The sequence below is a fragment of the Dipodomys ordii genome, unplaced genomic scaffold (genome assembly GCF_000151885.1).
Source record: "Dipodomys ordii isolate 6190 unplaced genomic scaffold, Dord_2.0 Scaffold83, whole genome shotgun sequence".
NCBI lineage: Eukaryota > Metazoa > Chordata > Mammalia > Rodentia > Heteromyidae > Dipodomys > Dipodomys ordii.
This window is the reverse complement of record NW_012267299.1, coordinates 8,218,220-8,234,665: the sequence shown is the minus strand read 5'-3', so window position 1 is coordinate 8,234,665 and position 16,446 is coordinate 8,218,220. Positions and strand designations below refer to the sequence as shown.

General features: G+C 39.9%; 1 protein-coding gene across 3 annotated transcripts in view; it reads right to left on the bottom strand.

The window, feature by feature from the left end:
- Positions 1 to 16,446, bottom strand: part of Pde4d (phosphodiesterase 4D, cAMP-specific) — a 1,420,835-nt gene that overhangs the window by 53,865 nt on the left and 1,350,524 nt on the right. The window lies entirely within an intron of this gene.

Below are 16,446 nucleotides of genomic sequence, written 5' to 3'. Positions count from 1 at the left end.
GTGCGCCGGGTCCCCGCCCCGCAGAGCCGCGTCCACACGGCCACTCGTCGCCCAGCCGGGTCTCCTGGATGCGCAGCCCAGAGCCTCAGGGTTTGTGTCGGAGGGGGTGGGGTGGGGGAGCGCGCCCCAATCCCGCCCCGCCGGGGCCGGAGGAGGCTTCCACCGCTGCGCTCGAAACGAATGAATCAGCCGGGGCCGGGTGCACGGCCACCACGTTTCCTGTTTTCTTTCTCAAGTCCTCCGGCGGCAGGCGCAACACAGTTCCCAGGACCAGGCTTTCCGGGAACACTCCCCCCTCACGCCCCCCACGCCCCCTGGACGCTGTCGGGCTCCTCCCTTACACGAAGATTCCAAATTGCACCATCCCGTCGGTGCCACCCGCTGCGTCCTAGCCCGCAGCCCCGCCGTCCCGCCGCCGTGCCATCACCCCCCAGAGCAGCCCCGCCAGCCGGGGCCGCTCCGCGCTCGCTTTGAAGCGCCAGCAAGCCAAGGAGGCAGGCGCGCGGGCTCTAGCAGCGTGTGTCTGCAGGGCTGCTGTGGGGCTGGTCGGAAGGAGGAGAGCGGAGGAAAACCCGGCGTGGAGCGCATCCGCAGCCCGCTGCCCGCCCGGGGTCGCGCCCAACGCGGGGCTCAGGCGGGGCTCCGGAGGGACCCTGCGCGCAGGCGCGTGCGGACGCGCACCTGCCCCGTGGGGACCCTGTGCTCCCAGGCCCGCGGCCCGCCCGCTGCGCCTCGCCTGAGCCTCTGCTTCTCCACCAGCCCCGCTGCTTCCCTCCAGGTTGCACCGGGGGAGGGGGGGACTGGGGGATCCACACCATCCAGTCGCTTCTGGGGGTTCAGGCGTTGGCATTTCAGAGGGTTTGGGATTCACGTTAAGGGAGCAGAGTTGACGAATAGGATCATTTGTATGAAGAGCCAACTCTGCTAGTGCCCAAGCCCTGAGTACAAGATTTCTTTCACCTTTGGAGTGACTACAGGAGTGGTGCAGGGGCCCTTGGAACCCCTTAGAATGTTTGACAGTAAGCTGCATTTCTTACTGTCTAAGCGTTATCTTAAAGGAACAGCAACTTGAGTGGACCGCAGGGCAGGGAGTTCACACATGCCCTGCATACGTGCTTCCTTGGTGGAATTGCACAAGACAGGACAGTCTTGCGGTGCCAAGGACGAAAAGTCTGGAAGGGTGTTTCTACTATGTACAGAATAAACCACAAAGGAGGGAAAACGAACAAGACCATTTCCAAATACAGGTTCCGATTGCAACTACAGGGAAACAGGTTCTATTTACAAAAACACACCCAGGAGACCAGGGGCACTCTTCCTATACCGATTGGCAGGGGGAAACGTTCAAACTCGCAAAGGCCCAGCTTACTCTGTCACTGTCAGGAATCGAACCGCTGACATGAAGTGCTGGGATCCTTTGGTGGGGGTAGAGAAGTTCTGTCCTTAAATTCGCATTCCATAGATTACCAGGGGCACCACAAAGAGTTTCTCAGACTGAAGGTGAAGATCTTGGGATTTTTTTTTCAGGAAGTTTTTTCCCCACATGAAAATTGTAAGAATTATGACTTTCAAATGACTTTCACCATACTTGTTACATGTGCTACGTGGTGTTATGAAGGATTCTTGTACAGTTTGCCCTTCACTTTTAGGACTCTAGGGTTAAAATTTGCTTCTTCGATTTTACCTTTTGTTTCTCTGCATCAATCTCTGTAAATACTTCAGATAAATCAACATGTCTCAAGCGTGCCAAGTAAATTACAGTTTAAGGTTGAAGCGTTTCTTCCTAAACTATAGGAACCTTAAAGCTGATTTTTAAATGCTAAGTATAAAATAAAAATACTTTATCGGTATAATTTTTCCTTGGTCATGAGACTATAAAATATTACATGTTTGTTATTTTTCTTAAGAAAGAAAGAAACACTATAGAGGTGGATCAAACATCCCTTGAAATCCTACAACCTAAAGATCTCAAGCAATAATTCGGCCTATGATGTAACACAACCTTGCTCAATTTATGGAATATTTTCCACAGGTAAGTCTACAGTGTTACCTTGTTGCCATGGTAGTACATCTACTCTGAGGTGTTGCTGTTGCTTTTCCCTCCCTCTACTTATAAGTTGTAAAAGGTAATTAACTTATTTTATAATCATTCAAGTTGTTCATAACACATCTAGTAGGTTAGGGTTACAGGCCTATTGGGTACCCTTGGGTAATATTTATTTGTTGACATCTTTCCAGCCATCTGAAGGGAGAGTCCCCTCTGCATCTCTAAGCTTTGCTTTCTGAAGTCTGACATCTTCAAAGCCTTAGCCCCGGGACACTTCCTAGTACATAAACTGGCCTCCCTCTTCACTAACTTCCTAAGATATTCTGAAATCACAAGTACACATTCAGACTTCAGACCTACCAGGATACGTTTCACATATTATATTTCAGTCTTTATTTTTTAATGTGGAAAAGTAATTCAATAAAGTTTCAGGTTAATGCTTCAAGACATCATGCACTTAAATACATGATTTGCTCTTAGGAAGGTAAGATAGTGGGGAAAAAAGGCAACTTATCGCAGAAGATTAATTTTATATTCATATATGGCTTAGCCATTTGTACTCTCAGGAAGAGTGTAGGACCATAATGTGATATATATGTATACATACACACACACACACACACACACACACACATACACACATGCATTTTAAATTTCAACATCTACATGCCCTATGTAAATCTTAAGAATGAAAGAAAAATGACTCAGAATATGTATGAATATCAGTAAGTAAGAAATATTTATAAACAGCAGTTTATTTATAAAATTGTGTCTGGAATAAAGAATTGTTGTTAGCATAAAGCTGAAAATATTACTTTCTAGAAATTCCTAGGTTTATAGACAAAATAACTAGCCATAATTGTTTTGGGGGGAATCATAATTACTTTCACTTTTAGGAACTTTAACCCCAACTGACCTTTTCATCTTTTACCTCCGCCCCCCCCCAAAAGGGCGTCAATGTGGAGTTGCCAGCTATCCTACAGGAAATTGAGTCACCACACCAAGTAACACACCTAAATGTCATCTACAACTAGCAGGACAAAAACAGTGAGCCAATCTCATGTGGCTTTTACCAAGAACACAGACTGCATTCATTAATGAAATACACCTCCCCCAGAGAATAGTATGCACTGAGGTTCTGCATAAAAATATGAAAACTCTTCTCTGTATCCACAATCTTATAAGCCAGGGAACTAAAGACAGAAAAATACCCAAGCAAAAACTAGTGGGTAAATTTCACACAAACTAGGAAAGGGATATGGAGTAGCAACTGAGATGAAAAAACTTGAGCCTTTGGCAGTCCCCTCCCACAGGAGCATCAGCTTTCTGCCGGCACCTCTGAACTATGTAACACCCTAGGGTTCTGTTCAAACTCTCCTGTGAACACTCAGTCCTCAATACTTGCAGAGCAGCACTTGGCTTCCGTCATTGTGATGCATGCAAGGATTCCCCTGACACACAGCCTGAAACTCTGCCATGGCCTCCAGGAGAGGATGCTGAAGCTGCAGCTTCCCTTTTCAAAGGAAAATATGTTGTCAGCTCAGAGCCACAGAGCTCAGAGCAAGAGACTGAGGTCATTTTCTTGTGAAATGTTGAATCTATTACTTTTAACCCATGACTTAGAGGAAGTTATGCAGGGAGGTAAGATGATGTACCTTCAAGATGTACAACTTGAATGGTGGTTTCTTGGTCAACATCTGCAGGTCTTACCTCTGTGTATGTCTGTCATGATTCCTAGACAGGCCCATTGCCATAAATAAGGACAGGTCCAAACAAACAAGCAAATAAATAAATAATGTATCATTTTGGATATCATTTGCTTGCTTAAAAATTAAAAAATAAATTTGACATTGATCAAGATGCATTATACTCCTAAATTGATATGTTGAATGTAAATCCCTTTGTACAACTGCTAAAAAAAAAAAAAATACAAGTGAAGCTGTGGTTCTAGTGGTAGAGAACCAGCCTTGAGTGCAAAAGCTAAGGGCCAAAGCCAAGGACTGAGTTCCAGCTCCACATACATGCGTGCACACACATGCACACATACACACAAATGAATAAAGGAATTTAAATGTAGTCAAGAATTCATTGTATAACAATGAAGAAAATTAAGGGAAGAAGTGGGTCGAAGAGAGGTAAAAATGCTGAAGGAATAACACAGATCAGCATACATAAACAGCTTTGTTAAATGGCAAAAAAAAAAGTATTCAATGCATAAACTGCTTTGTTGAATGGCAGTTTCTTTGTACAACCACTTAAAGATAATAAAAAATTCAAATTAAGAATAATAATTTAGAAATTATCACAGCCAAATCAGACTTTTTAAAATTAAAACAATCTCATTGAAGTTTCTAAGAGCAAATACTTAAATATATGGTTCTAACCATATATATCTCGTTTCTTCTCCTTACTCCCACCCAAACCTTCTTTGGTCCTACAGGTGAAGTTGGAAGTGTATGGCAGAGACCTGGAGAAAATTATTTCTTCTTCACCATGCATTGCTTCAAGCTACTTACTGTTGTAGCAACAGATTTATGCAGGTTAGCAAAAGACTTGTGCAGGTTAGCTCCAACGTTCACTGACATAATTTTTCTCCTCTACATATTTTATCTGATGGGAAATACATGAAGGCCCTGGATTCTCTTTCAATGTGTACATGTAACAGGTTTAAGCAGAGCTTGCCAGTAGCAAGCTGCTCTTATTTCCAAAAGCATTTCTGGCATCCAGTTCTTGTTTTGAAGTATTTTAAAATCTTACGTAAAAATATATCAACTATCACTTAGTACTTCAAATAACATTCAAAGTGAAGATGGGTAATTTTGTAAGTTCTTTTTCTTTTTATCTTCTATCTACAATTGTTTTCCTACTGCTGCCTAAGACTCTAACAAAATTTTTTAATGAAATAAATGCAATCTTGAGTTCCATTGAGTTCTGGTCTAGTTAGTAAACTCAACATTTACATGCCATCAACTATGTGCCATCTTCTCTTTTAGGTTCCCTAGAAACACAATGATTCCAAGTGCACACCTTATCCAAGGAAAGCCTACAGTCTCTAGTAGCAAAGGTAATTTTAGCACCAGTACAGTAGAAAATACCCTGAACAACGGAAGCTCATGGGCTAGAATCCATATATAAAAGAAGTCTATTTAGACTAGACAGAAGTGGAGTCAAGAAAAAGTTAAGTCTTAAAGAAAGACACAGACTAGGACATTCAAGAGAACATAAAATGAGCAAACACCTTCGTCTATGATAGAAAACACACATATATACATGTGTACAAAAAAAGAACTATCAAGAATAGTGTTGCACAAGGAAAAGCAGTGTGGAGAATTCTGAGGAATCTACTGGGATTGACTGTGGACACTTTCTCAAGGATTCATAGGTAGGGGGTAAGATCTGTGTTTAAAAGTATGGCTACTGAGTAGTTCAGAGCACCATATGACATCAGATTTTATTTTACATTGAATGTTCTAGGATTGAGCAAATATTAGCTTAAAGGAGTCAATAAGAACATCATTGTTGGTCATACATTTTAGTGAAATAAAAGTAATTTATAAGTAATGTGTTCTTCATAGAACAAATAATTCTCTGTAAAATTATCTTCAAGTAGTTCTACAAGGCATTTCAACTCACCAAATCTGTACAATGCATTTTGTCAATGTCACCCCTTCAAAATTATTCTTATCTGTTAATCTCTGTTAAAATTCTGCATGAGCATATGTTCCACTAATATATCAGACATGAATAGAACTTCTAGTGTGAGTCAACAGGGGATTTGCTCCTCCTCTGAATAACTTTAATGCTGTAGTCATCAAATTTTTAATGATATTCTAAGAAGATGCACATAAAAACCCTATATTCAACAGAATTAGTTTCAGAGAGAACTTACCTGCTGCAAAGTGTGTGGTGTGTGTGTGTGTGTGTGTGTGTGTGTGTGTATGCCAGTCCTGAGGCTTGAACTTTGGGCCTGAGCCCTGTCCCCAAGCTTTTGTGTTTTGTGCTCAAGACTAGCACTCTACCACTTCCAGCTACCAAAATGGTAGTTAATTGGAGATAAGGGTCTGTCCAGGATGGCTTTGAACTATGATCCTCCAAGCTCAGCCTCCTAAAAAGCTAGGATTATAAGTATGAGCCTGAGGTACCAGTTCCAACAAAGTGTTTAATAAGGCTACTTATGACAGGTGAAATTTTGAGATGATGAATGCTTGTGTGTGTGTGTGTGTGTGTGTGTGTTTGCGTGTAAAAGAGAGCCAGAGATGAGAGAGACAGAGTTAGCTTGTTCTACAGGGTAGAAGTTTACTTTGTTCCAGTCTTTTTTTTTTTTTTTTGGTTGGTAGTGGGGCTTGAACTCTGGGCCTGGGTGCTGTCCCTCAGCTCTTCAGCTCAAGGCAAGTGCTCTACCACTTGAACCACAATGCCACTTCCGGTTTTCTACTGGCTTATTGGAGATAAGAGTCTCACGGACTTTGCTGTCCTGGCTGGCTTTGAACCCACGATCCTCAGATCTCAGCCACCTGAGTAGCTAGGATTACAGGCGTGAGCCACTGGAGCCCGGTTTAGCCCCATTCTTGAATAAAGTTATTGAAAGAATCCAATATTGACTTGGTTTGATTTGCTTTATTTTTTTGAAGGCTAAATTACCCCAGGCAGGAACGTCCATGTAACATAGGAGAGAAGAGGCAGGAAAAGAGAAGGCTCTGAAACTCAAGGTAAGAATGGAAATGGCATTGCAGCTAAGTTCTTTCTTCCTCCATTTTTTCTTCTCTTCCTCTGGAATTTTCTTAAGTCCCCAACTTAAATAATCTCATTAATTTAAGCAAGCTACTGGATAATAATTAGGGGAAAACTAGAGAACCAGAATATTAACAGTCACTTGGAACAATTTTGAGGATAGTGAGAAAGAAAAAGAAAATTCAAGGATGGGAGAGTCATTTTGAAGACATTTCTTCTAATTTTTTTTATAAATTCTTATAAATTCCTTATTAGGAAAACTAGATTCAGTGCTGAATTTACATAATTTTAACCATGAGCCTCATTGTACAATAAACCTTCCTTTCAACGTTTATTTCACATGCAGATAAAATGTTTCTCCCAAGTAAGACAAGAAATATAAAACATTGCTTACGTTAGAGAAATACTTTCAATTATTGAAAATATTTTCAATAATTTTTAATGCATGTAGGCAGGTCAGGAAATTTAACAAAAAAACAAAGGAGTTTAAACTTCTTGTCTACTCTAAAGTTCATATTCCACTGGTTATACTGATCTTTCATTTTAATAAACATATTAAATACCTACTATGTGTCACATACTGAGTACCCTGAAGGGAAGAAAAATCCTTGGGCTTCAGTGTAGTGAGGAAGATAATCACAGTACAGTATGTGTTGGCTACTAAAACCAGGCATTGGGTACAGACTCAATATTAGCAAAAGGCAAAGATGGGAAATAAGGCAGGTCCCACTGATGCAGCCTGGGGAAGATCTGGAACAGCTTCTTGAAAAGAGAAATGTCAGCCCTAAATCTCCAAGGAGATACTGAAAATCAAGTGGAGAATGAGAGGTGGCGTTTGAAATAGGGGCAAATATGTGTCATTGAGGATTAGAAAATTTAAGCAAACCAGTATGTAAGATTTAGGCAGGCAATCCACAAAGGTAAAAGTGAAGAAGTGACTTAGTATTCCAAGAGTTTATTCTGAATGACCTATTAAAATTTTCAGCTAGGAAGTCCTAGAGTCAGCCAGGATCAAGCGTGGATTCCTACCTACTCAGACAGCTGCGATCTGAGGACTGTGGTTTGAAGCCAGCTAGGGCTAGAAAGTCCATGAGACTCTTATCTCCAATTAACAACAACAACAACAAAAAGCCAGAAGTGGAGCTATGATTTGACTCAAATGGTAGAGTGATAATCTTGTTCAACTCCCACAAGCAGCGCGCGCGCACACACGTTCTAGAATCAAATTTGTCTGCAGAAAGATCACTCTGGGAATGGAGTGAAAGGAGGCTGGAAAATGACAAGGTCAATGTGGAGGCTGGTGACCAGATAAGAAGAAAATTCCAGGCAATGCTCATAGTGGGAGGGGAATACAAAAAGTAGGCAAAAAATTCTCAAGAGTAAAGAAAAAAGGAGACTATTATTATGGAATCCAATGTTTGTGGCTCCCTAAAATGCACATGTTGAAATCTAACACAAGTATGATTAGACTTCAGTATATATTTGAAGATAGGATCTGAAGAAACAATTGGTTCACATAAGTAGTGCTTTTATACATGTGACTAATGCTTTTAGAAAGGGCCAGAGTTAGCTTGCTCCTTTTTTGCCATTTGAGGATACAAAGATTTAAGAACTGGAAGTCTGCAGCCCCAGAGGGGACTCTCACTAGAACTCAACTATGTTTATTATAATTGTGAAGACTGGATGGCTGTACCAAATAAACACTTATTGTATAAACCATCTAGTTTACTGAATTTTGTTTAAGCAATTAGAGCTACGACAAATATTAAAATTTTGCCATGGATATATACAAGACAGACCACATTCGTGCACAATTTTAGGAATCAATTTTATTCCCATGGAGAATTGTAGGAGGGTATTTGGGTTTCCACAGTACCTGATCAACCACACAGCACAATCTGTCTTTAGATCTTTATGTTTATTAGTTGCTGGACAAATCATGAGGTGGTGAACTGATGAGATATCCAGTGTCTACATAAGTCTAGCTCATTCTGTGATTTCTAGCAGTGTGTTAAGTGGGGGAGGTGTTAGTTTTAAGGTTCTCCAGTCAGTTAACATGTATGTGATCAAAAATGTGGAATTCTGTGGGTTCAGCTTCACTATATACTATGTGTGGATGGTTTATAATTGCAGTTGAAATGTATTATTTTCTGACACATAAAAACCTAGTGTTATTGATGAATTGGAAATCTTAGAGATTACTTAGAGATTACTCACTTCTACCTATCTCCACTCCTGTGCCGATCATTTTACCAATTAGTACTTTATCGACTAACTTACAGTGTCTTCTTAATTTCTCTGGTTCTATATGCAAGTCCTTATCTAGTCACTTCTACATGCATGTGAAAAATCTACAAGTGAATCTCTGTTTGCTTTTTTTTTCTAGAGCTGAGGACCGAACTCAGGGCCTTGCTTGCCACTGAGCTAAACCCAGCCCCTTCTGTTTGCTTTTCTTACCAGAAAATACTTTATAAAATTAAAAAAACCTTTCTCAATCTCTGTTTTCAAAATGTTCCATAATCACGAATGTGGTATAAATACCCTCTTCTAATGTTCTGTATTAATATCATCCTCATGTTCACTAAGGCCTTTTCTCTAGCTGGCTTTCAATGTCTTTCCAAACTCTCACTTCTGTCCTAGACCATCTATGGCTATTGTTTGCCACTCCTTCTCCTTGGATAAAATTTTCTGGCTTCTATCTCCATTTCCCTCCATCATTTGTATGTCTGTAGCTAGGCCTTTCCATAAAAACCTAGGCCAGTTCCTGACATGTGTAGGCACTAACTATACAAATAGTTGTGAGGAAATAATAAGCAAAAGCATTTTTATAGTGTGACAAATACGAGTTATGCAGTTCCTCGGATGTATTCATGTGTAGTTACTTTCTGTTCAAAATCTCGTGTTTGTAAACCATACTTTTTTAGAGGTGCTGGGAACTGGACTCAGGGCCCAAGCACTCTATTGCTTGAGTCATGCCTGAAATTCCTTTGGTTTTAGTCTGTCTTTTCAGACAGAGTCTTTTGCTTTTGCCTGAACAGTCTCAGAGCTGTCATTCTCCTACCTGTCTTCCAAAATATCTGGGATAACACACAACCACAACCAAGCATGCTCTTTCTTTTTAAAGGGTAACAGGAAGTGAGGCTTCTGAAACTTAGGAATTGTTATGCATAGGAATTGTTATGCAGACTATAGTGTCTTTCCAAAGTGAAAAATCAGTATTGAAATCCAAATGGCTCATATTGCCAGAGAGGGGCAGGGGTGGAGCTTTAGGATAGAAAATGAAATTTTAAAAGAATCGACTATTAACGAGGAAACAGTTTTTGGAAAAACAAGTGAAGGCACTAAAAGTCGTGTGCTATCTCACTAAGATCTAAAGACTGGATCTTCTACACAAATTGAGATGGGAAAAACAGTGAATCGCCTCCCTGCTCCGGCAACTCAAAGCTTCGCTAATCTGCAGTGCTCACTTGTATTTTCCAACAGCCAGACTTAAGCTTCAAGTTCTCTCCCAATTTAACAAAACCCAATACTGTCTAGCTCCCTCTCCATGAGATTGCTCTGTTTTTACAGCTTGCTTCCCCACCCCTAGACTCCCATGACATATACACACTCAGCTAAACTTTCCTGTTCTAGAAGATTTAGATCATTAAGCTTGAGACATTTATTAAGATCTTCCCTAGCACATGAATATTCCCTCTTAAAAGTCCTTCCTGAAATTGTGGATTTCCCAATCATGTTATATATGGATTCGTTTTCACCACAAATGCTTCTCCTGTCCTGATCCTTGCCTTCTCCCTAAGCAGAGTAGTTTCTTGAATGATTGTGTACAAAGAGGACATTGTTGTGGGATGTACACTTCTCAGTTCCTAGCACTTTAAAAGCCATGGTGCATCTGAGCGCTTCTTTGAAAGTCTAATATATCTTTTGAGAATGTGATGTAATCCTCCACAGAAAACTTAGCAAAACAATACAATCAATATTATTTTATTCTGAAAGTGTTCACTGAAGTCACCAAGGAGTCCAGGTTGAAACTTCCTGTTTGTAGAAGAGAAAGCAATTATTTTAATCACTTGTCTCCAAAATAAATATCTCTGCTACCTTTTTTCTACCCTTCACTTTCTCGTCACTATATACTTCTCTTACTATAAGATACCTACCAGAAAAGTAATACTAAAGAGACATTCATTCTATTTAAACAACTGAAGGCAAAGTTAAAAGAACTAGGGCTTTTAAAATACTCCATGAACAGAGCCCCAGAAGGAAAATTTCTTACATCTAACTTTTATTGTCATATAAATCACCTCCTATAACTGAGAAGCTATGTTAACTTACAGGTAAACTTGTGTTTGTTTGTTAATGATATAGGTATCATAGAAAAGGTTCCAGAATTCAAGATTGTATCAGATATAAAGATTATCCTCATATATGAACTGACTTCATATACAACTTAATTTAAGAGTTATTAGCTTTATAGCTATACAAAATTATCTAGGGAGACTTAAATTTGCCCATATACACACAAGCAAGAATCCACAATCTACAGGACTCCTCAGGGAAAGTAGTAGAGTAAATCAGAAAGAGCATGACTTTGAGTCACTACAAATTTAAATTCCAGCTCTGTTATTGTTTTATTTGCCCATCTTAAATTAGTATTTGCATGCCTGAACGCATTGTCATAAGTTAGAGAATATCATTATTATGAAAAATGCATGTGAAAATACACATAAAATCTCAAGGGCAGAGTCTGATTTATAGTAGTAACTCAATAAAGAGTAAGTTATTCAAAATAAACCTTATAGAGCTGTGAAAATAAATGAGTCTGTTCTAAGATGCTTAGAACTTTGCTTAGAACTTGGAAACTCTTTTTCCCTTTTCAAAAATTCTTGACTTTAAAAATTTACTATTTTTCTATGATTAATCTCAACCCTTAAGCATTTACTAAATCAGAGCTTTCGGAGCTGAATATGAATGAACAATTTCAGCTGTAGCCCCCATCTAATAATGGAAGAAGTCACTGCATGTAAAAGATGTACAAGATTTGTCATAGTTTAAGACAGAACATCACCTACAATGAATTTACTGGGAGAATCACTTCTAACATTTTCCATACAATGTTTCAGTGAGCATGAGCCTTATGATATTGTACCTACTAATGGAATTATTTGATCAAATCAGCTTGGAAAGTATTGCATGTGAAGCCTCCTTGAAATGATTTCTAATGGACATGGCCCAACCAAAAGCTAAAAATTCTATAGGAGATATCTGTCTAATATCACTTAGCAAGTATTATCTAAACTTATACGATTTCAGAATTTTTATTTCAATCATCAATGTTTTGAAGTAAGCTTAGTTAACTTTTTCCTATATGTCAGATGAACCCAGAACATAACATAAGCATGATTAAGATCCCATATGTATGGAATCTCACCACAAGGGGCATCTCTCTCTTTCCTTCCTTCCTTCCTTCCTTCCTTCCTTCCTTCCTTCCTTCCTTCCTTCCTTCCCTTCTTCTTTTTCTCTCCCTCTTCCCCTCCCTCCTCTTTCTTTCCCTTTATCCCTTTTTTTTCTCCTTTTCCTTCTCCTCCTTCTTCTCTTTTGACATGGGTGTCTCAAAGAAGAGAAGAGATTGACCTTGAACTTAAATTTTCCTGCCTCACTGGGATTGCAGGCATATCCCAAGCACTTTGGCTTGTTTCTTCCTGCCTTCATAATTTATGTTGCTGAAAAATGTTCAGAGAGTAATCTTCCTCCCTCCTTTCTTTCATGTTCCCTTTTTTCTGTTTCCCAGAATGAGAGCAATAAAAAAACATATTTATGGTGCCTCTTTGATATGCTAGTTGCTTCAAGATCAAGATCATGAAAGATTCAGAAGCTTAGACCTAGGAAAGACCTTACAATGTCCTGCTAAGAGAATCAGACACATGATCGGCTACTGCCTATAGACAGTGTAAGGTGGCATATAAATCATTCATTCATTCTGGGAGTGCTGCTGTAGTTCAGAGCAGGGAGCTGGAGATATGGACTGAAGCAAAGTGGACAAAATGCCAGGAAGAGGCTAAGCTTTCATGGAGGTCTTCAATAGTCTGTGGTTGCGATGGATGTGGGAGGAGGAGTCAGCTCGCACTCTTTCCAGGTAGAAGAACTGCCTGGAGCTTGAAAGGGGTTATATATGTGGGCAGTAGATGGCTTGGATGGAAAAGTCTTCTTAAGGGAGGGGAGGAGAAATAGAGTTGAACACGTCAATGTGTGGCCTTGTGCTAATGGATATTGTGGGCATTGAATAAGTGTACTGGTAAGAGAATTTTGCCCAGAAGGATAAAACAGAAAAGAGATGAGAGGAGATTAAGAGCCCAGCCTAATGGTCCAGAGGCACAGTGGCAAGCAGAGTTCTGGAGGTTTCCATTTTAGTGGCTCCTATGACAGTTATGAGTTATAGAGAAAGCATGAGGTTCAAATGCTGCCTCTGCAAGTTAGCATCCATGTGGTGAATTTGGTCAAATTATTTGACTTTCGGTATCTCGGTGTTCCCTTTTCTAAAACAGGACTAAAAATATATCTCCTAGAAGATTGCTCTCAAACTACTTTTTCATGTTTTATTAGATTTTTGTAGGATAACTTTAATCTTAAAATCATGTATTGATACCCTTATTTGTTTTCTGTTGGTTTGATTTCAACATAAGTGCATGATTTGTTAAAATATACTTTTTTCCTAGAAAAATAAACTATAGACCACAGGGAAAATAGCCTGCCATCTCATTTTAAATAAAGTTTTATTGGAACACAGACATAAAAATGTGTTTATTGTGTCTATGATATGTAACATATAGGAGATATTTAACAGCAATCTCTGCCACCCCCAACTTTCTCCCCATCCTATTTTCTTTTCTCTCCGGTGCGTGTGTGTGTGTGTGTGTGTGTGTGTGTGTGTGTGTGTGTGTGTGTGAGACTTTGTGATAGGATTTCAATTCAGGAACTTGTGCTCAAGTGCTCTACCAGTTGAGCCACATGCTCCAACTCTTTCTGCTTTAGTCTATTTTTCAAATAGAGTTTCACCTTTTTCCTAGGACGTGTTTAATATAACACTCTTATAGGCATGTAGAATACAGCTGAAATTACAGGTGTGTGCCACCGTGGCTGGCCCTTTCATTTTTCTTTTATTTTCAGCTGTGCTGAGATTTGTACTCTGGGTCTTGTACTTGCTAGGCAGGCAGTCTGATACTTGAGCTACTACTCCAACCCTTTTTAGTTTCATTATTTTTCAAATGGGGTCTTGTTTTTTTCTTGGACTATCCTGGACTGCAATCCTCCTATTTACACCTCCCACATAACTGAGATGAGAGGTATGAGTAACTGTGATAACAAGCACACACCACTGTACCCAGCTTTTTATTGGTTGAGATGGATAGTCAACGTTTTTCTGAGCCAAGAGTCCTAGACTAGCTTGAGACACCTAGCAATATCCCATCTTAAAAAAATAGTTTCTGGTATCTGGAATGCTAACATGGGGTCACTGAATGACTTGGATTTGGACTAAAATGATTGAGATTCCTTTCCTGGTTCCAATGATTACTCAAAAATGGCCTCAGCCAAATGTGTCCCTGGACCGACTGGACTCATAATGAGATATACTGGGAGAAACACAAATACTTGACCCCTGTGAACTAACAATGGACTATAACACAGCCACTCAAGGGAACATTATTTCTCAAACATCCCTCTTCAAACTCTTTCACTCACAAATGAATAAAGTACTTTCTATTTGGCACTCATTTTCCTTTCTAATGCTTAATATTTTCATGTGTATTTCTTATAAATCTGCTTATTTCTTATGTTTCTGTATGTCTTTGTGTGTGTGTGTGTGTGTGTGTGTGTGTGTGTGTGTGTGTGCGTGCACATGCACGCACATGTGTGAAAGAGAGAGAGAGAATATAATGGAGCTGGAGCTCGGGGCCTCTCATTCTCACCTGGCTTTTCCACTCAAGGCTGGTGTTCTTTCACTTGAACAACAGCTCCACTTCCTGACTTTTTGCTGATTAATTGGAAATAAAGTATCACAGACTTATCTACCTGGGCTGGCCTTGAAACCATAGCCCTCATATTTCAGCCTCCTGAGTATATTTTCCTTTTCATCACCCTCTAAACTTATATTCTCAAAGTAGCTCTTTAATAAATAACAACAACAACAATAATAGCAATAATATGTCTCCTTACTCACAATCATATTCTAGAGTTTCAGTGTTTATAGGTTTCATCCAAAATTCAGTTATTCTCTTCATCAATCCCCAGGACCACCTTTTGTGTATCAACCCTGAGTCTGGTCACACTTCCAGCTCTACTTCTTGATAAAAATGTCCTCAGAGTCCCATTTGTACATGTGTACGTATGCTGGGCTTGTTTTTTTTTAAATTTAATTTTTGCCACTTGATCATCACTTGATCATGTAGACAATCTAGATGACCAAGTTCCTGCTATTCATAGCCTGCTTCTTTTAAGTGGAATTTCTTTCAAAGGAAGCTCTGCATAGACTCCTATGACGCAGATGACAAGATCTGCACAGGAGGGACAGGAAGGCACAGAGTAAAGGGAGTTGGTCCTGATATCACTGGGGGAGGAAAACATTCAGCAGGAGATTCAGTGGGCAATGGTCACAGAGTTGGAGTGAATTCACATACTTCTTATTATTATTTGGTTTGTATTACTTAAGGGTGCGCCCTTTTCACAAAGTTGGGAAATGAGAGTCTGTTATAGTATTTGTACTTGTCTATTTAAATGTTGGCTGGGCTCATTACTTTGTTTTGAACAAATACTTGAACCTTTCCGGGAGACAGGGAATTGGTATTCTATGAGACACTCAACTTACAGAACTTAGTTTAGATGATCTCTGGCTTCCAGAGACACCAATCTAGAGTTTGATCAACAGATGAACAATCACAGGATATCAGAAGGAATTCAGCCAGCACTGGTAGCTCATGCCTGCAATCCTAGCCATCCAGGAGGCTAAGATCTAAAGATCACAGTTCAAAGCCATCCTTGTCAGAAAAGGATGTGCCACTCTTACCTCCAATTAGCCATCAAAAAAGCAAGAAGTGGAGCTGTGACTCAAGGAGTAGAGAACTATCCTTGAGCAAAAAAAAAAAAAATCTCACCTGAGTTCAAGCCTCAGGAGCAGTAGAGAAGGAGGAGGAGGAGGAGCAGCAGCAAAAACATTCACAGAGGCTGGCAAAGCCCAGATGATCCAGACTTTCTGAAGAGGATGTCCACGCTCCCTTTCATCCGCAAACTAACCCATCATCAGAGTTTGTGGTCTTAAGGAATATCAGGGCTATTGACTCAGCTAGGGGAAGCCAGTTCCTAGCATTAGGTCTCAGGTGAACCTCAGAAAAGAGACTTTTCTCTCTCTAAATTCTCTATAATAAATGCCATGATGTAAGAGACAAGGAGTAGGGAACAAAGGAGGAAGACAGCCACTGGAACAAAGGAGTGATGACTAGGCATAAGTCTCTAAATGCATAAACTCAACCAATTGGAAGCTAACAACATCTAGAAGACAATGATTGAGGCAACAATTCAGGAGATAGTTGTGGGAGGCAGAACAGAGAAATTTGGGATGCCAGATAAAGAGGTAAAAAGAATCTGGCACTTTGAGAATTTGATTCAATTTAACAGCT